Here is a 22,024-nt window from a genome sequence, read left to right on the forward strand (position 1 = left end):
GAACAGATAGATTGCATAGGGGACTGGTGTATGAGACATGGTACTAACGAAAATCTCTCCAGTATTTAATACCCAATGATTAAAAGGTGAAATAGCCCTAACCTTGAATTCCCTCACAGTTTCAGTTATGCCCTGAACACCACATTTATGCTGTAATTTTATTCCATTTTGGTTTAAAGAAAGACATTCTTATGGGCAAAGCCTATTGAACTACTGTGGTCAAATATTTATTAAAAAGAGCATATTGATTTGCAGATTATAACTGACCACATATGAACCCTTTTTTCCAGTGACATTCTTATTTAAGATATTGATTAAAGGCTTTTCATACAGAAAGCATTTTTCTTGTCAGTTCAGTTATCCTGGCTTTTGTAATAAGCTAATTTGATTTCCTTTTTTAACCTTTGTTTGATTAGGGGAGCAGACATTTGCATTAAAATTCAAGAGAGATGAAGTCTATCATCGATCTTGACTTCCTCATGGACCTCTTGTACTCAGCGAAAGATGATTTAGAGAATGTCAAGAGTCTTGGAACAGCCATAATGAGAGAGGAAAAAAAAAATCACTTCAGACTTACAAACCAGTAAGGGCTTATTTGACAGAAAGGGCAATTGCATTTGGTGGATATGTTTTAAAGAAATCAAATTCAGGAAGTTTAATTTTGTTCTTATGCCAAGTCATTAAAAGATCTATGAGATGAACTGCCATTAATAAAGTACATGCTAGTTAAACCAAAACATTTCAAAACAGCTGAAGAGGTTAAACAAAACATGTACATTGTTACTTGCCACAAAGGAAGACTAAAAGTAGATTTTAATGTTTCTTTCTAAACATGTTCCTGGTAAAATACTAACCTCAAGACAAGTTTATGATTTAATCTTCTGCTATTGTCTGAGAATTGGGGAGATAAAACCCATATCAGCCCCAGTCCCCTACTAGTCTACCCCAGGATTAATTGATTGTCTTGTACAATAAGACTCAAAGCTAATTGCAAATTATTTCAGTTACCCTGGCCTCTGGATCCTTTTCATAGGAACCAAGTATTTTGGGGCTTCAGTAGGTTGAATCCATTGCTCATTCCTGTAATTGCCCCCAAAGATCTTTATCTGGATCTTTTCTGGAAGTGGAGGCTCCTTCCATCTTCTGAGGAGTTCCACTGCACTTGAGATTTTTAATGCAAAAGCAACTGAGCAGTGACAATGAACCACTAGGATGTAGTAAATGCTCTGTGGATACACTGAAAGTATATCAGGTGGGCCCACCCATTCATTTTGCTATAGCTGCTCAGAACATTTTCAGCTAATACAATGCAACAGTGAGCAAAATCAGACAAGAGAAGGAAATAATTAATAATAATTAATGTAATTTAAAGCTGTTCTTCTTTATGTTAACATAAGCAAAGATTCTAGGAGACTTTTTTAAAAACTTTTTTTTATTTTCTTTTTACTGGAGTTCAATTTGCCAACATATAGCATAACATCCAGTGCTCATCCCATCAAGTGCCTCCCTCAGTGGCCATCACCCAGTCACCCCAACCACTTTTTTAAAAACTTAATTCAATTTGGAAGTAGAAGATACTTCATATTTGACATTAGAGGTAAATCTAGTATTTCTTTTTTTCTATGAGTAATATTATAAAATTATATATATTATATTATATGTAATATATATTTAAATTATATATATTATATAAAGGACTACAGATTAACTGAAATTGTTTATATGTAAAATATTTTTAAGTTAAGAATATAACACAACTAGAATACTTTCAAATTCCATGAAGTTGGGCATTTTTACAGTAAAGATGACACTATTTCATTTGATGTCTACCAAGTAATAAAGATGAAAAATATTCCATTTATAGTAACAAATTTCCAAACTGTTAGTAGTATGAAAATAGAATATCTGTAAAACATGGCAAAAGAATTTAAGAGAGGTATTTTCATGTGTCCCATATGGGCAAATCATTAACTGTTCTTTCATGTTATGAATCCAAAAGTATCCATATTATATTTCATATTGAGTTAAAATCAATATAATGTAATATAAAATTCATCCAGAGGATAATATATTTATGTATTCCTAAGGCATTTTTAGTTGAGGCTTTTACTTGGACTTTTAATTTTTAAAGTAATGCTGCTCAGCTTCTACCTGTAATGTTCCTCCAGGCTCATGGCTGTCAACAGTCCTAGCACCTGGGAAATCCATCAGACTCATGCCACTGGAGGTTTAGAAGGCAGACACATCATTTTTTTTAGTATTCAGTTGCCTTTCAAATTCATTGAACAGAATTTCTTATCTCATAACAAATATTTTACTAGAGTATTTTATGTGTAATTTATCAGAATACCTGCCAAGATGTTCAATTTTTTTTCCTAAAGCAGGAGCTTTAGGACAGACAAGCTTGAGGTTTAAAAAGCCTGATTTTGCATGCTCTTCATTTTCCTTGTGGTCTCTGAAGTCTAGTTTATTGGTAACCACCATGTTACTGCTCCTGTCTCAACTGGCTCCTCATTACTCAAAGCCAATAATAATTGGTAAATATGACTAATATCATGTGGAAGGTCACAAAGTTCACTGCTAACCTTCATTCCAGCTCAAAACGTTTTCAAGGTTAATAGATTGATTTTGAGCTGAGATATGATGCATTTATAAAATGAAAGAAAATGAAAATTTTGGCATCACCAATATGTGGATAGTTTTAAATGATTCATTTGCTACATTTGGACTGCAGCTATGAAATTCATTTGATATATATCACATAGTTATATTTTAACCTAGCCATTAGAAAATAAATTAATGATACATTTTCACATTGGACAATTTTACACACACACACACACACACACACACACACACACACAATCCAGAATGAGAATTAGGGCGCTATAATTTATTAACTATTCCAGCTGAGGAATAACCTGTATGTAAAGTAGAGCCTAACCACTTTCAAATATGGAGACTACACTAAGATACAGTTCAGTGAAAACTATAATTCTTGGGCAGCCCGGTGGCTCAATGGTTTAGCACTGCCTTCAGCCCAGGGTGTGGTCCTGGAGACCCGGGATCGAGTCCCATGTCGGGCTCCTTGCATGGAGCCTACTTCTCCTTCTGCTTGTATCTCTACCCTCCCCCTCTCTGTGTCTCTCATGAATAAATAAATAAAAACTTTTTAAAAAAAACTATAATTCTGAGAAGCTGGTTGTTGATTGCTTCCCTTGGTCTCCTTATTGGGACCAAGGACCAATGAAATTCTTGATTTCATCTCAGTTCTGTGTTTCTTAAACTCTGTGGGGCCCTGGCTTCAGTCTATAGAAATCTCTTGTTTTACCACCCTTGATTGGACCTGATAAGAACTCTGGGACTCCAGAGAGGTCCTTATCACTGGCCTTTCTGAACCTGCCCAGTTCTAGGCCCATTCTTACAACCAATTCCTGAGCTTGAATTTCGACTCCTGTTTCGTGAGCGTGAGGATCCCTGGCCTCTGCTTCGGGCCTGGATTTATGGTTTGGCTCAGCTTTGCCTCCAAATAGAAGGCAGCTTTTGCTGAGAGTTTTCCAAATCTCTTTAGGCTTTATTATTATTATTAAGAACAAGTCACCAAGGCCTGTAGCTTTTTTCTTTCAAATGTTGTTCAATTCACCATTCCTCTGAATTCCATAAGGTCTAGGTTACTAAATGCACCTTTATTTATAGATGCAGGCTCTTCCTATCTCAATTCCTAATTAGCCCAACCAAGATGAATATTATTACAGTCTTCTCTGTCCCCCACCCCCACCCCAAATTACCAGTGACCTCCCCTTTCCTTACAAAACAGCACACAAACCTTGGCTTGGCTTGGCTTGTCTCTCAAGGTTTCCCACCTGTTGTGCCACATTCCTGTTCTCAGGGAACAACAGGTGGATCTGTGATCTCCTCTTGACTCAGTTCTCCCCTTGCAGTTGCACATTTAGGATGGTCACTTAATCTATCTGAGCTTTTATTTATGAAAATAAAATCTTCCTTACAAGTTTTTATGAGGGTTAGCTTCACATTGCATAAAATTCCTGATGTGTTCCATGGTATGTGGCAACAGCACAAAGCACTTGTAAGAAGGCTTTGTTTCTGGACTACAGCTGTCACCACTTCTAGAAGACTCTTTGTCTACTCAGTTCCAACTCTGTCTTTAAGGCCATGTCAGATTCCACCTCCTTCACAAAGGCCACTGTGATTAGGCCTAATATAATCTCAAAATGCAATAGCACTTGATCACTTTCTATTTTTATCATTTCCTGGTTTTCCAGGAGTGATGCTCTTGTCTTCGGAACTAGATCATAAGTTCCAGGAGGGAAAACTGAAATTTTTCCCTCTGTCACTAATATTTTGTTGCTTAGGGATCCCTGGGTGGCGCAGTGGTTTGGCGCCTGCCTTTGGCCCAGGGCGCGATCCTGGAGACCCGGGATCGAGTCCCACATCGGGCTCCCGGTGCATGGAGCCTGCTTCTCCCTCTGCCTGTGTCTCTGCCTCTCTCTCTCTCTCTCTGTGTGACTATCATAAATAAAAAAAAAATTTAAAAAAATATTTTGCTGCTTATTAGTCATCCCTGCATTCAGTGTCCCCTGCCCCAAGTATTTCTGCGGACACTGAATGCAGGGAATGTGTTAACATGAATCGTTAGTATTTCCCTTTTGTGGTATCCAGCCTTTGTTGAGTACAGTAATACTTGTCCAAGACAGCCTTGTCCATGTTGTCCATGCTCCCTACGTGAAGCATTCCTGCTGTCTGCACCGTCATCCACTTCATGGCTGCTCAGCACACCTGCTGCCCCTAGAAGGCTGTCATGTCCATTGATCATCAACTCATTATGCTGGGGCTCTTGGGTCCTGTTCCTTGTGCCCCCAGCATCTTATGAGAATTTTTAGGAAAACAGTCCTTATTTAGGGGGAAACATTTTCCCTGGCACACAAATGTACTGGAAAGCTGCCAGGAAAAAAGCAGAGGGAAATATTCAGAATCCTCTCATCCAACCAGTAATAAGGCTTTATTACTGGATTAAGCTGGATCCAGTTGCCTTTTTCCCAAGGCTGGTTTCTTTCTAGGAATCCTCAGTACCTCAAGCAAGTAGACTCCTAATGAGGCCCCTACCAGCTCACCAGCCAGCTCTCATTTCCAGCACTGGCACTAGCTGAGCAACAAGCTGGAATCTGCTTTATTATCTTCAACAGCACAGTGCTGGACTCACACATAAAAACCAGCTAAAGATCAATAGACTGATGATCTTAGTCCAGTCATAATAATTTGGAGCATTAGGTTGAATCTATACCATGGAATATTTTTTTAATTTCTATTTTGAAATTGTTTATCTTTTTTTAAGATGTATTGATTTATTTGGGAGGGCGGGGAGGGGGGAGGGGCAGAAGAAGAGGAAGAGAGTGTCTTCAGCAGACTCCCCACTGAGCAGGAAGCCTGATATGGGGCTTGATCTCCTGACCTGAAACCAGAGCCTAAACCAAGAGTCAGAGGCTGAACCCACTGTGCCACCCAGGTGCCACTCTTGTCTATGTTTTTATAAAAGTAAGAATAAAGGAGAATAATGTCTGTCATTTGAAACATGCAGAGGAATTTATAGCACCAATCCAAATAACCAGGTTGAAGATGACTCGGCTTGGCAAAAGCACAAGTTCAGAGAAAAACTGATTTTGCTTATGCCCTTTAGCCAGACAACACCAATCAATATACTTCCAACCCAAGACCAAGAAAGGCATGAAAGAATCCTGCTTAGGGTACTTCTGAATCTCTAAAAGGTCCACTGGCCCGAGAATATAAAAACGGCTCCCTCCCGATTTTGATGTCATCATTAGCTGCCCCTGGTCCCTGTAAGCCTCATCCCCAGCCTGGTACCTTTCCGGTTCTTCTTTAACTATCTGTCGCCCTCCCTGAGAGGATGAAAGCAATCCTGATAAGCAGTGGTGGAACCTGCTAGAGGCCTCTCATGGTCTGCAGGAGTCCTGCTCAGATTCTAAAAGAGAAACAAGAAAAGGTGAAGAGTCATTTGAAGAAAGTAAAAATATTAAGAATTTTTTAAAGGAGAGAGAAAAGTACTATGTTTCACTATGGCTGACCCTCTGGTTCTTGGTCTCCTAAATGCAGTCAATGGCTTTACTTGGTTACTTCCAGGACTTCAAATCTGCATGTAACACCCAACACAAACACATACCCCAGACAGATGCAGACATGCACATGCACACAGACTTTTCCTAAATTGAAAATATTAAGACAAACCAACAAGAGATCAATTTCACTGTTGTGGCCATTTTATAGTGACGTAAATTGGGGGCAGTAACACTACACAATTGATTTTCCAAATGATATGATGTACAGATAATGGCGTGGAGAAAACCAGAAGTGACCTTGGAGATCATCTAATTTTATTTCCTCAATTTGTGCATGAAGAAACGGGTCTCAAGAAATGAAATAATTTGTTCAGAGCCAGGGATATGTTCAATAATAAAGCTGACATTAGGACCCAGATCTCTCAAAAATCTACCTTTTTTTTTTCCATTCTGTCCTCATTTGCCCAATCTTGGGGCTTACAGCTGAAGTTGTCTTCTTAACTCTGATTTTTGTACTGGAGTTTTGCAAACAGCTAGGCTGCTCAAGTCTTTTGTGGTTTCCACACATCCTATGTGTACCAAATTACATGACAGCCGAAAGACTTGAAAGAAATCTAATTGATACTTTCCTTATTTCTAGTGTTTGGTACATTCATTTAAGAATTCTCTCTCTTCCCTTTCAATTTTCTCTTTTCCCCTGCCTTCCCCCCAATGTTGTGAAGGAGTCATTTCTGAGATGTGAGGGTTTAGTAACTTGAAGCTATTGTCAGAAAGCAGGTGAAAAGCAGAAAGAGGAACCCCAACACCCAGTGCTAGTCCTCGTCAATTATATACCTGTTGGTTTTTTTGCTGTTGGATCCTATAAGATCCTCCCTCTACCACTCACCTTGGGCAGAAACTTACAGAGACAATAGACCATGGAGGAAGATATTGAAGAAAAACTGTTTCCAAGGGGTGGGAGAAAATGGATGGCGCGGACAAATTACAGGGTTGCCTGTTCAGTCATGAGAACGGAAACACGTCTGTGAATCAGTGTATGAAAAGGCTATTTAATAGGATGGGAGAAGTCACTTTAACACCTGTTTCTTCTGCAATTGAATGTGCTAGTGCCAATCACTCATAGTCAGTCTGGATCGGCTCTCCAACTTTCCAAGCAGAAAATGACCTCACCTCTTATTCTTTAAGGATTAAAACAGCAGAACAAGGTCTATTTTTAACAGAACTGGGAGCAATAACCATGGCACTGACTGCTAGGAAAGTCTGTTTTAGAAGGTCTGGCCTGAGGCCTTGAGGAATCAGAGCCAGGAGAGGGAGAAGAGAGATTGTGAGCTTGTATAAACCCAACTACATGAAATGAAGAGTGAGTGCAGAAAATAAAAAATCTGAATAAAAGGTGAACTCATTTTACCCTGAAGATTACTAAGCCTAGAGCCATAATGCCAACATAAAGAGGAAGAGGCTCTGCCAATGCTTTTTATTGCAATCTGTTATGGTAATGGAAAACCTTCTTTTGAACCATAGCTGTCTGTGTTAACTTTGGTAAGGTGGAAATTCAGGCCCATTTATTGGGAAAGAAGGATTCCAAGTAAGCTTCAGCAGGACTCAGCCCAGAGCTCTGCACAGTCCCCCAAGAAAGGACATCCTTTGCAGGGACCATGCAACGAAATGTTTATATAAGCTTATTTTCTTCCTACACTTCTCCAAAACTTGAGGCTTCCTCCATGCAAATTTGTGGAGATTGCATCTCATCAGAGACTCTTACTGAGCTGTTTTATTCTTTTCCATGCACCCAGACCAGCAGCATGGTAAGCAGTGCAAGGAACACAACATCATGGGTATCTTGGCCTCAGAAATGCATTACCTATACTTTTAGCTTTTGTATTTCTCCAGAGGTGAAAATGCATCTAGAACATATTTCCAAACAGCTTACAACATTTCTTAAATAAAACTCAGTGGCTTTATTGTATTCCAAACTTCTGGCTTATTCTTAACTTATGTTCACTGAGAGTTTCTCCAGTGAGACATTGAGAGACTTCAGGACTCCCAGGTGTGTATCTCACTCAGTTATTTTACAGTATAAGGGGAAAGACATATAGGTAAACAAATAAGAAAGATGCCACATAGTAAGTTATAAGAAGGTAGTATATAGGATGTTGTGGGAGTGTAAGTAAGGTGATAATGAATTTATCACCTGTGGGAGGGAGTTCAAGGAAAGTCTCATAGAAAAAAGATGTCTGACCCAGTTCTTGTGGTGGAGAGTGAGTTGTGTTTCAAACAGGAAACAACACTTGCAAAGGCCTAAACGTGTGAATATATGTGACACATTCAAAGAATAGCCAGTAGTCTGATCTGGCCAGAGTGTTAGGTGTATGTGGTAGGGAAGGTGGAGACTGGGCAGTGAGCGGTAAGAGATGAAACCAGAGAAGCAAGTTGGAGCTGAACCATGAAAAGCTGTGTACCAGATGCTAAGGACTCAGAACTTCCTTCAGCAAAGAGCAGAGAACCCCCTTGACCTAACAGCCACATTCTTCTTCACAGTACAAAGACATCACTTGATTTTTATCTGTAGGGGGTTTCCCTTTTACAAGGCTTGGTAACACATTCTGCAAACCCGTTCACTTCCCTTAATAGAGAATTAATAATAACCTTACAGGAAGATTACATTTCCCAGCTTCCCACACAGTTACATGGAGCCATGTGATTGAGTTCTAGCCAATGAAATGCGAGCAAATGCAACAGATGCCAGTTCCAGAAACCTCTGGTGAGGAACTCTCAGACTCCAAAGATGGCAGAGTCATTGGATGGAAGGATCCGGAGTGTCAATGTTGCTGCATGGGGGCCATCCATCAAATACTTAAACTAAGACCTCAATGAGAAACTTTCTATTCCATTAAAGCTACAAGGAGTTGGAGATCATCCATTCTAGTAGTCAAACTATCCTAATTCAGTGGGTGAAGAAATTCTCAGGGGAAAAGTAGCTGCTCACACATGATATATCTCAGTGTATGGATAAATACCAATGGTGCTAGCTTGCTTTTCTCCAGAAGGACTTCTGGTGCATATGTCTAGCCCCAGATTCACTCTGACTCTAATTTATTGGTGGTTCCCTCAGTCTTCCAGCCCTGATTGACCACATACATATGGAAGTGCAGAACCAGTTCCATAAAACCAAGTCAGCTCTCCCCTTACTATTCCCATGCTGTACACATCATTCAGGGTGTCTGTTGTGTTTCATGAGACTCTTTCCTCAAGGCCACTCTTGATTTTAATTTGATTTAATCCATATATAAAATAAGAATTTATTTAGGGAGTATTTGGGAGCTTCAGCCTAAGTCTAAGCTCCATGCCTCTCGGGAGATAAATCTGGAATACAATTTACAGAAAATTCTTCTTCCAGGAAAATCTGAGCCAGTTCTGAAAAAATGAGAATAAGAAAAGGGTAAAGAGTCAAGGATGAGCACACCTCACTTAGAATTCTAACATTTGCTATGATGAGCTTGTAACATGGCTTTAATCACTGTTTTCTGACCTGTTATTTAAAAAGAGCTTTTGAATCCAAAGACTTGGGGTAATTTGTCCTAAAAAATTTCTTTGAATGTAACACCAGAAATTTGAACTCATTTCACTATCTGGTACCTTAAGTTTTTATATTCTCCGATTCTGGGTAAAAGTATAGCTTAGTAAATCTGAGAGGAAGCTGAGAGCTCCTCTGAAGGGATCCAATTATTGAACATGCTGTGATAAGGTTACCATCATGTTTTTGGTAATCCTGCATTGAGCTTTATGATTTCACAAGTTACAACTGGCATCAATTTAATGAATTATTTCTTGAAGATATCTCTAACAGCACTTTTCAAAGCTTTATTATTGCCATATTTGAGTCTTCTTTAAAGTTGCTTTTATTAAAGCCTGCTGAAAATTTATACAAGATGATATAGGTCATGCCACAAAAATGAGAGTTCCCAGAGGAAGAATCTAGAAAATGATTCCACACCATGGAGTCAGACTCCCCAGGATGAAATCTTGACTCTACCACTAAGAAGCTGTAGGACTTTGGATGATGTTCTCAGCCTCTCCGTGCTTCAATTTTCTTCTCTATCAGGAGAGTTATAGCAGTATCTGCCTCATAAGGCATGGAGATTGTATCATTTGTTCACAATTATCCATTTCCTTTTCCTCTTTTCCACTTTTCCCTGTAGGCATCCTCATCCCACTGATTGAGGATAGAGACTTTGTGACTTGACAAGATGGGCCATAAATATATGAGCCATTTGCCTCTTCTGAGCTGAAGTTCTTAGAGGCATTGCATGTTCCCACCAGCCTGTGTGTTCTGATACTCATCCTGAGACAATCAAGGTTCATGGAGTGTCTTCTACTTCATCCTGGATTCTGGAATGAGAAGACATAAGGAGCCGAGTCCAGATGAGTCCAGCAGAGCTGCAAGTATCCAGAAATTCCAGAACGTTTAGGGTTGAAAATGGAAACTTTCTCATTTTTAACATGTTAAAGAGTCTCAAATTAAGACAAAGATTGCTCACAGATCCCACACACCCATTGTCATCTACTGATTATATTACATGGCCCTAGTAAATTATCCCAGTTAGATGAATGGCTCAGAGAAAAGAAACTAAAGACGCCATTCACCTGAAGCTTGATAAGATCAAAGTACCTATGAAAGCATCTCTTAAAAAGTAATGGGTATGGGTATTGACTTACATGGAATTTAGTGGGATCAAACTGACCAAAAAGAAAAACAGTTTTGCAGAGAAATCTATTGCCAAAGCACTTGCAACCTGGATTAGAAGAGATTATAACTATTCAAATCATAAAATAACCCTTGGGTCTCCAATCTTCTACAGGTGCCAAGTCTAAGATAGTTTCTCAGTCACAAATGGCATCTTTTCCAATATTCACTTCAGAAAAGGCCATGGAGGATAATGGAGAAGGAAGAGCTGTCCAATCAAGCATTGTGGAGAACAACAGGCTGAGAAATGACTCCCAGAAAACGTAACTGGAACAAATCAAGGAACATTCCCTGCCATCAGGGTGGAGGAGCTTGTGATTTCTGCTCAGTGAAACATCAGGACTGCTATTAACCAGTGACGCGTATGTACCACCCACTCTTCTAATCTTTTATGAAGGTGTCCCTACTCTACTATTATATTATATTGCTTTGGGGGGAGGAAGAGGACAACTTTTCACTTTAGTTCATGGGCCTCTGAATCAAGAAGAGCAGCAAGCAGACATGATATATATTCATGAGATTCTTGGCCTCTGAGCCCAGTGCCTGGTAGTTTTAAGTATCCGGGGGAGAGGTGAGAGCATTTTGTGGGCAGAAGAGCAAATTGGGGCAAATTACATATTTTGTTCATGATTATTTATCTTCTCACTACCATTGCCAGCCTTCTAGGTAAAAGGAATATACTTGTTCGCTCCACTGGCTATGTGACTGGCTTTGACCAAAGGGACACAAATGAATGATACATTTGTCATGACTGAAAAGATAATTTCGGAAGCATTACAAGTTTCCACCAGCCTTTTTGCTGTCTCATAAATTGTCTTTAATCTGGTTTTCAGAATGAGAACACATGTAGAAGCCTGCACAGGCCTGAAATGCTGCAGCTAACCCTTAGCCCCAATGTAATGTGAGCCTGAAATCAATACTTGTTGTTATAATCCACAGAGGTATTGATGTTGTGTATTACAACAACAAAAGTTAATACATGAGAGTATTTTGAGGATTTTATGTGATAACACATGTTTCATGCAGTGGCTAGCACATCCTAAATTCAAAATAAATGTTGAATTCTGTCATTGGTGTCTATATCTCCATTCACCTATATAATAGCTCTAGAAACAGAATTGGCATTTTTCAATATTTGTGGAATGATTGAAGGTGAATTATTGAAATGTATACCTTTGTAATTAAACACGGTGATTGAAATAGAGAATCACCTTGCCAGTCTCTATGAATCTCGTGAGACACTCAGGAAATTGTAAGGGACATAGTTGCATCATCTATATTTGAAATACGTGGACTGAGGGAGCATATGATATGAATGATAATTTTAAAAACCATCAACAAATGTTTTTGGCCATAGGATAATTAAGTTTTCTAGTATGAAATAGTTCTGGAACTATAAGAAACTCTTCATCAGTTGTTATGGTGCCAAATACTCAGCAAACTGAATGAGACTCAAATTCTTGTTAATAGGGCTTTTTGAGAATGCCATTTCAGAGAAGAACATAACATTCTTTCTGAGATTTTTAGAGTGTTCTCCCAAGCTGACTTTTGAAGATATTGTTGGTAAGTTCTAAGGTTATTTGTTTTTGGACCTTAAAACCTTCCTACAAATAAAGCTGTAGTAACAAGGAAAGAAGGGTGATGCAAGTGGATAATAAAAATTATGAGGGATTTTTTGGGGGACCATTTAAAATTAAGATGATTCCTTGGAAGGGCACATCCTTTTAAAATCTGAAATCTTTCCTTAGAAATAAAAGGATGTCCCAGAGTGAATGAAATACTGTCTTGAATCTCCTCCATTCTGAAGCCTGCAAAGTTTTAAGTCAGCAGATGGATGTTAAGAGTTGATGAGTTTTCTTTTTTTAATATCATCGTTATTCATCATGGCATAACCTACATTTATATAATGAATTCAATTTGAAGTACTTTCACATCCTTTATGCTTTTATTCTCCACATCAACCCCATGAGTCAAGCTACACAGGCTTTATTCTCATCTTTATTTAACAGGTAACAAAACACAGGCTCAAAGAGGTTGGAAGACTTGCCCAAAGTTGCATAGCCAATAGCAGTAGAGATAGCTCATTTTGCCTCAAGATTATTGCTCTTTTAATCTGTTTTTAAACTCAATTAAAAAGTACCAGCTGACTTCCAGTATTTAAATGGCAGAATAAAGGTGTAACTGTCCTTTCCCTTCGTCCTCCAGAAACATGAGAAGCAGAGCTGCATGATGAATCATGGTTATCTCATCCTTCCATGAAGCAAGGTGGAGGTAAGAGATTGTGCATGGCAAACAGTGCTGCCAATCTCTGTTGGGCACGAAGAAGTCTGAAAGAATTCACTCCTGTACATGGCTCTGCTGGGAGGAACTTCCCAATGACTTACAAAGCTCTATCCCTGCTTCTTAACCACCACCTGCAGCTTGTTCAGAATGCCCATTGTAGTGAGGATGAGTGATAACCAGATGGGATCATAATAGGATTTAGAGAAAGGATGGAATGGAACAGAGTGTGGGGGCTAGGGGGCAGTGGTGACAAATTAAAAAGCATCACCAGAAATGTGCACTATAGACCAGACAGAAATTGGCATCAAGTATGTACATTACTATGAATTCGCAAAGGGAAATGGAGCTATTGATTGATGAAATAAGTGTTTCTCATTGGATTACAAGGGCTCCGGGAAGCTAAAGGGAAATAATAGATGAAACAAACCCTCGAAGAAATATGAGGGTAACTTTGAACGCAGCACGAAGGAGAACAGTCACTGCTGAGAGCACATGAGGAAAGTAGCCAACAAGCGTGAGAAAGTGAAATAATGCTAAACAAGAGTGAGAAGGGATTGGGGATAAATGATCAATAAAGAAGACACATTCATGAGCTCCAGAATTAATGAGACTGGAATCTAAATTCTAAATGGCACTTCTTATTCAAGGGGAAAAAACTCACATCAGACCGTCGTCATCCTAATAAAGTCCTGGATATCCAAGACAAAAAAATTTCCTAACAATGGAAACATTATATAAACAACACAATTCAAAGGAAAAGGGATATAAAGAGGAAGGTAGAGTGTTCCTTATCATTCACAGCCAGGCATCAAAGCTGATAAGCCCGAACATTACTTTTTAAAATATTCAAATATAAGCATTAAGAAAAATAATACAAATCAAAACCAGCTACTGGAAAGGAATACTGGGAAGAAGAACAGGAAATTGCTGATTTCACCATCGATACAGTATGGAGTCAAACACTGCTGATCAAAGAAACAGAAGTCTTAAGTACACTACATTCTTATAGAAACAAACTATCAGAGAAATAATTTAAATCTTTCATATTATCAGCAAAAAAAGACAAAACACATAGTGAGAGATAGAAATAGAAGCATCAATAAAAATCAGAAATATATCATTATGACAAAAATAATATCTGTCATATTCACTTCAAGAAATTTATCCACCAAATATATTTTTATATATGTGAATGATGGATGTACAAAGATGTCAACTGCAGAGTTGTTTGTAACAGCAAAAGGCTGGGAACAATTTACAACTTTATTAATAGGGACTGACTGAATAAAGTATAACAGAGCCATAAAATGGAATACTATACAGCAGTCAAAAATATTGACACAGCTTCAAAATCATACTATTATATTTAAAAATAGGGGATAGAATACACAATAATTTGTATCAAAAGGCAAATGCACATATAACATATCATCTCTGTATGTGTGTGTAAGTGTACATACATACTATCTTTGGAAGAACAAAGAAATGGGTAAAACAGATGTCACCAGAGAGGGAAAACTGTATCCATGGAGGATGATGGCAAGGAGAGTAACTATTCACCCTGTACTCCTCTACACTTCCAGAACTGCATATGTCTGCAGAGTCTGTCTAACCAAAACCACATAAATTAAGTAACTCATAAAAGGGAAAAACCAAATGGTTGACCTGTTATGGAAGTGCCAATTTATAATAGGTTGAACATGAAAATAATTCCCTGCCTAGAACATCTCTGAGCATCCAGTTTGCTTCCATGTGCCATTGAAATGTCAGATTTTATTTTGCCTTAGAGCCACTTAGAGTTTGACTTAGAAGGGACTTGAACACATATATCACCACTATCCAGATAGAAACGGTCCAGACCAGCAGCCTAATGTCTACTTCAAGAGAAGGGTAGAGAATGCCCAACATTTGTGGCATGCTGATCAAACACAAGGAAACTGAGTTAAATCAGATTGAAGTCACAGTTATAGTTCGATGGATGGTGTGTCCAGGGGCACACCGTGACATTCTGTGAAGCCACTATTACTCTTCAATTCTTAACTTTTTTAAATTTTTTTATTCATGAGAGACACACACAGAGAGAGAGAGAGAGAGAGGGAGAGATACAGGCAGAGGGAGAAGCAGGCTCCACGCAAGGAGCCCGACGCGGGACTCAATCCTGGGACCCCAGGATCACGCCCTGGGCCTAAGGCAGGTGCTAAACTGCTGAGTCACCCAGGGATCCCCAATTCTTAACTTTTATAACAGAATGGCCACTCCCACTGAGAGTACCCTCCTGCAGACATCATTCAAAATGACAATACATGTCTTTCTTTGCCTGTATTTTGTGGATTTTTTTCAGCTTTCTACTAACAGATTATAATCTCCAGACCTAGACCTGAGGGACAAACAAGTCACACAAGACTATTCACAAAGTGTGATCTTCCACAATTTGCTGTTTCAAGGCATGGGGGAAGAAAAAAGAATCACAACTGCCTAGGGAGAAAAAAGAATTATAAGGGCAGCCTCCCTCTGGAGAGCTGAATGTGATCCTTTAAGGCCAGGATTTCCATCTTTTAAAAGGCACATCTCTGTTCTAATCAATCAAGCTTTCATTTCCCAAGGCAATAACCTCTCCTAGGCACTCAAGAAATCAGAAACGAGAGCCATAGTACATGAAAAGTCAATACAGTATTTTCTACTGAGTTGACTTGCTCCAAAACCCTACCCAGGATTTTTTTCAGCAGAAAATCTGATTTTCCAATATATCATGGGATGTCAATACCATCTATCAGGACAAATCTGTCACATTAAGCAGAAATGATGTAGTTTGCATCCGGAACTTACAGAATAGAGTTTCTGATAAATTTGAGAAGAATCAAAGATAAGCAATAGCTCCCTGTGTGTCCAACCTCACATTCTTGGGTTATATTGATTTTGAGGACTGTGTCCAAAGTTAACTGATGAGATATTCTGGGCTGCAGGGTTTCTGATCCTAGTTACTTGTGATAGCTAGTGGCTTTGCAGATGTCCTTGACCAATAAAAGGGTCAGAAACCATGGGCATGATTTCAGTCCTCTGTCTTCTTCATTAACAAAGTTTTGTGTGAAGGGATAGGAAGATTCATAAAATCTGGGTGATTCACACAGTGAAAATCAATAGTACAAGATATTTTATAAGGATTTTTTTCCAAAGTGCCACATTAGAAATTTGCTCAGGAAACATTCAAATTTTCACAAGACTGGAACAGTAATTTTCTCTGCAAACATATTCTGGGACCTGCGTAGTCAATAATATATCTTGATAAGAGTTTGTATCTTAACACATTGGTATATGGGTAGTTAATGGATGTGAAGTCCTAAGGCTTGGCTTCAGGTCACAGGCCCACAATGCCACCACCACCACCACCACTACAGGATGGGGCATAGAAGGCCTGAAGCCCATTTAACTTTCTAAGCCTGAAAAACAGGGACAGAATAGCTGGTCTACCTTCTCTCAGGCCTCTTGGGAGGATTGATGGCAGTGAAGTTAGGGCTTATATTTTGTGTGCTTTGAAAGGGATGCCATTATTCTTCAGGGACTTCTTTAGTGGTAGTAACTGGCTTTTCATGAGTACTCTGCACCTAATGCTTTATATGTTAGTTTTCCAGATGGAGGTAATTCTTAAAAAAAAAAAAAAACTTTATTGGTATGATTGACATACAAAAAGCCATGCATAGTAAATGTATCTAACTTGAGGAGTTCAGAGATAAGTATACACCCATGAAACCATCACCACAATCTATGCCATAAACATATCAATCACCTCCCAAAGTTTCTCCCTGCCTTCTTTATTTATCTATATGTTTGCGATAAGAATACTTAACAGAAAATCCGCCTTCTAAGCAAAATTTTTAAAAGTATACAATACAGTATTGACTACAGGCTCCGTGCTCTACAGTAGATCTCTAGGACTGATTAATCTTGCAAAATTAAAACTTCTTGATCTAATTTCTAGGTTAAAATTTCCTACCACTCATTATCGTAAAGGTTTTTTATAGCTCAGTTGGAAAATAATATTTTTATGTGTTAACAGCATTATCATTAGATAAAGGTAATAATATTGCATTTCGTGATACTTTTAGATTAATTCTGATCATTTCCTCAGACATGCAGCTATAAAAGTTGCTGGTTACAACTTATTCATTTAGATTTACTTTAAACAATCTAAGCCTTATTCTACTGCTTTTTGTTCAATTAATGCACATAGTTATTTTAAGCTAGTAGAATCATTTAACAATCTTCTAAGTACCTGTTTTCCAGATATTTAATAAGGACAAATTTCGGCAATGCCATCCCTCTGAACTGCTTAGCTGCATGTAGATGTGACATTTTCATTTTGCTACTGAGTCTTCCCACCAAGCTAACCAGGCTGTGGAGAGAGTGCATCAGTGAAGGGACCTCTAGCTATACATCTGGGAATGGAGGCAGAAGTCACTCTGCTACTGTGCTGGTGAGTCACCCAAGGTGCACACAGGATGGAAAATGAATCCATCCTGTGGCCAGAGTTGGAACTATCTGGAAATCCTCCCTGTTTTTCTTTACAACTCTGGCTAAGAAAGACTGGCTGTAGTGGACTTTAACTGCTTAGCAGCAGTGTGAGCCCGGGTGTGCGAAGATTCCTTTTGGCAGGTGAGAGGTCAGGAGACAATTGGACCCATAGTTGTTTAAGGGTCCCAACAAATCGTTTAATCCAAGAGCTGTGCTGAAGAATGTCATATCTGCCCAGGGAACCAGTTTGTGGTTTTCAAACAGGTCAAATGGGTGTGGGCTAAAAATGTGGCATAACCACCAAGAAAGAACCGAAATTGCCAAGCAGGAGACACAGCTACACACCCTGATTCTAATCTGTTGCCTGGCTTCTTCCTACAATATGAGCTTAGGACATTTACCTATAAAAACATAATGTATGTAGTAGCTGAAAATAAAGAAGGGTTTAATGCATTGCTTCATCTATTACTACCAGTCCAATGGTAGCAAAGTGTGCCAAGAGAAGTTCTAGAAAAAAAGGAGCCCCCAGAGCCCCTGTCCAGTCACTGTCATTGACAAGAGCAAGTCTTGCAAGTGCTCTGGGCCTCTCCATCCTCATTAGTCAAATGGAAATAATAGTACCAGCTCCATTCTTCCTCACAGAATTGTGCTGAGGACAAAGAAAACCAATGAGCAAGTACCCAAGAGCTCCCAGTGCTCCCAGAAGTGTTGACCCTGAGGGGGGCTTGAAAAGGGTGAAGAAATAATACCTGGCCTGGAACATTTCACAATAGATTTTGGAGGAATTGGGACTTGTGAAATAATGGTAAACCATTAGACAGTATTTGCACAAGTGCTGGCCTACAGAATAGAATCTGTAATTCCCCCAAGGCTTCAAAGGCCATGAGAGGGTACCCAGGGAGGGGCCACAGATGCGCTGGATCCTGAAAGGTGAAGCAAAGTTCGCTGGGCAGAGGAAGGAAAGACAGACATTTCTCATGAAAGGAACTGCACCAACGAAGACTTGAAGGCAGCAATGAGCAGGGCTGTTCAAGGGATGTTCACCATAAAGTGACTGGCAAAACGTTCAGGAAGAGTAAGGAAATGAAATTGTGCAGAGAGGATGACCCCTGATTAAAGCAACAATGAAACCAGGTGGATGAGGTACAGAAGAACAAAGAGAAATAGAGGAACAGGGGTTTTTCAAGTAACAGTGACACAGTAAACAGTGTTTAAGGAAGACTATAAGGTAATATATAATAATAATAATAATAATAATAATAATAATAATAATAATAAATATATATATATATAATAATATAATATAATGTAAACTGGCCAGAGCTAAGAAGATGGAAAGTAATATGGAAAAGTCTATTGCCCACTCTTAATAGTGGTAATAGAAAAAGTGGAGAGAGAATGGAAACATTATGAAGGAAAAAAAACTGGCAAGACCAGATGACTGGACACAGGGATAGAGATGGATTAAAAATTCCAGCAAGTGTTTGAGACTGGATCTTTGAAAGACAATATTCACTGGCACTATTTCATTTGCCTTACTTATTGGGGGATCATTTCAAGTCATTGTCCCACACAGCTTGCTGAATGCAGTCAATTCAACAATTACAACAGTATTTCCTCACCACGAACAGCTATTCAGGACATGGTTCTGTAAGTGGGTTTTCTTGATTCTTTCCATCTTCTAACATCAACTCCTGCTCTCCAGTTTTATAAATGTTCAGCAGGAGTTGATTACCACTGTCATTGATTTTTCCTACTGTGTGGATCTCTGAAGCTTGAACGACAATTGTTTGGAGAATTCATCCATCTTTATTTGAATCAGTGCATGATTTTTATGAATTTTTGTTACTGGATCTTAGTGGCAAGACACAATTCCAACTTAGTTCACTAGATGGCAGACAATAACTACATTCTCTCCATTCTATTCAAAAAGAAAAAAAAGGAAAATGGAAGCACTATGGCTCACACCTTCCTGTTTGTCCTCTAAGTTCATATGATAAAACACAACTTTTATACCATACATCTATCTACATTTCACTGAAAAGAGAGGGAGGGATTTTCAGTTTATTCATAACTGAGTATGCATACTTTGATTTTCCGGGTAGTTGTTTGTTCTTGAAGTTTTTTGTTTAATTGACTTTGTTTTGTTTTGGCCAGGTAGGAAATGGTGGAGGGAACAAATAATGAAAATGGTAATGATGACGTTATAAAATGAAACTATACTGATTCTAATGCATCGTTCATTCATTCATTCATTTTTGCAGGGCAGGGTTGGGAGAGTTCAGGTGGGAAGGGCACAGTGGGAATTTGTAGATGGAAGGAATGGTCCGGATGAATAGCAATTGAGTTATTCTCAAAAGTCATACATGATCATTACCGAAGAGCCTTTGCCACCCTTTCCGGAGTCCCTGACACCCCAGCGCTGAGGAACATTAAGGAAACATTCAGTTTATCCTTCTGCTTCTGGATACAACTGTACTTAATCAACTTAATAGAAAGAAGTTGATAGTGGTTTTCAAACCCGACTCTATCATGGAATTGCTTGGAAGAGTGGCTTTCATCAACACCTTTCGTAAAAATGGTTGTAGTAAACGTCCTTTGTGTCTATTTTGTGTGACACACTACAGTGAACCCTACCTTTACACTGTAGAGCAGCTATCACATCTACCCCAAAGAAACTTAAAAGTCTATTGAAGCCTGTGAAACATCTACGTTAGTTTTTAATATTTTAGCAACATTCAATATCCTCCTATATGCTTTCTAGTTATATCTAGAAAGTGGGGCACCTGGGTGGCTCAGTGGTTGAGCATCTGCCTTTGGCTCAGGTTGTGATCCTGGGGTCCTAGGATCCAGTCCCACGTCGGGATCCCTGCAGGGAGGGAGCCTGCTTCTCCCTCTGCCTCTCTGTGTGTCTCCCATGAATAAACAAATAAAATCATTTTTTTAAAAAAGACATCTAGAAAGTAAAATAAATTTTTAGTATGAAATGTGAAATGTGGGTGAAAATTCTACTTATAGTTCCCTTGGTGAAGTCTAATATTTTTAGACATCCAGCTTGAAGATAGGTTTTCGTTTTGCTCCAAAAATCAAGAGACAACTATTTAAAGCTAATAAGCTCCTACTCAAGACTTACTTCTACTCATTTCCTAAAATCTCTGGTCGTTGTGAATAACCTGAGGTTTTTCCTGACCAATTTTGCTAGGAAAAAGCATACAGCTTATTTCGAGTTATGCCTCCATAGAGTGAGACTTCCATGTGCTTGCTCCCTCCCTTGAACTCCCTCCGTGCTCTCTCCCTCTAATGGGGCGGGAGGTGGGGGGTGGCAGTGTCCTACCTAGATCAGGGCCGGAGAACTGCAGCACCCACTGCCAGCACCCACTGTCTGAGAGCGCGCTCCCGGGAGGGGCAGCCCCGCCCCCGGCGTAGCTGGGATCCGGATGGGAGCCTGCTGAGATCCCGCTGCGAGCGGGCTGGGGTCGGGCCGGGGTGCGGCGCGCGGCCAGGCCTGGGGTGGGGATGCTGCACTGCGCCCCCGCTGCCCCGCGCAGACCCGCGCGCCTTGCCGGGGGGGGGGGGGGGGGGGGGGGAGGGGATGGGGGAGGGGCAAGAGTCGCTTTTCTCAGTGACTCACCGTTACTAGAAGACAAACCCGCCGTGCCCACGGTAGTCGCGAGGTCTCCTCGAGTGCTTTGACTGGCCAGCCTCCTAGGAAGGCAGGCGGCTGGTCGGTGTGAGCTCCATTACCATATATAGAGACAAAGTGCTGCTGAAAACAAGAACCCGAGAAAAGCCTGAGTCAGAGGCCTTAGGGGGAGTGACTGTTGGGCTGGTCAAGACCAAATCTGCCCTTCAGCGGACAGGATTACTAACCGTGCTAAGTCTGAAGATGATTCAGGAGACAGATCACAAGAAGGAAGTGTTGCAAATGCCAGCGCACTCGGGGAGCTGGGACCGGCACGAGTTACTGCACCCTCACTTAGTAAAACTCTGGAGAAACTGAAAGGCTGCCTTTTCTCAGCCTTCCTTTTTAAAAAATGACCATTGTTACAACCTTGATTTCCACGTTTTTTTTTTTTAAAGAAAACATTCTAAATAGAAGCAGTCCAGCTTATGATCTACGACAGAAACCTGTCCGCCTTTGAAACATTGCTATTCCTTTCAAAATAATGCAGATGTAGACACGGGCAAGCTTGCTGGAACGCCTGGGTAGCTCATAGGTTGAGCGTCTACCTTCCTGGTCTACCTTCCCCTTGGGTCCCGATCCAGCCCATGGGGCTCCCCGCTGGGAGGGGAGTCTGCTTCTCCCTCCCATTCTCCCCCTTCTCCTGCTCATGCTTGTACTGTCTCTGAAATAACTAAACAAAATATTTTTTTAAAAAAGACAATCTTGTTGACA

At 39.8% G+C, this 22,024-nt stretch overlaps 1 long non-coding RNA gene across 1 annotated transcript; it reads right to left on the minus strand.

Annotated features, from left to right (window-relative positions):
- Nucleotides 1–9,973: 9,973 nt before the first annotated feature.
- LOC129499049 (uncharacterized) lies at nucleotides 9,974–21,391 on the minus strand. The gene is made up of 2 exons (XR_008662292.1): nucleotides 21,260–21,391; nucleotides 9,974–10,481 (listed from the first exon to the last, which is right to left on the minus strand). It is a non-coding gene; the product is annotated as an uncharacterized LOC129499049 (long non-coding RNA).
- Nucleotides 21,392–22,024: the final 633 nt, after the last annotated feature.

This window comes from Nyctereutes procyonoides, unplaced genomic scaffold (genome assembly GCF_905146905.1).
Source record: "Nyctereutes procyonoides isolate TBG_1078 unplaced genomic scaffold, NYPRO_anot_genome, whole genome shotgun sequence".
Classification (NCBI taxonomy): domain Eukaryota; kingdom Metazoa; phylum Chordata; class Mammalia; order Carnivora; family Canidae; genus Nyctereutes; species Nyctereutes procyonoides.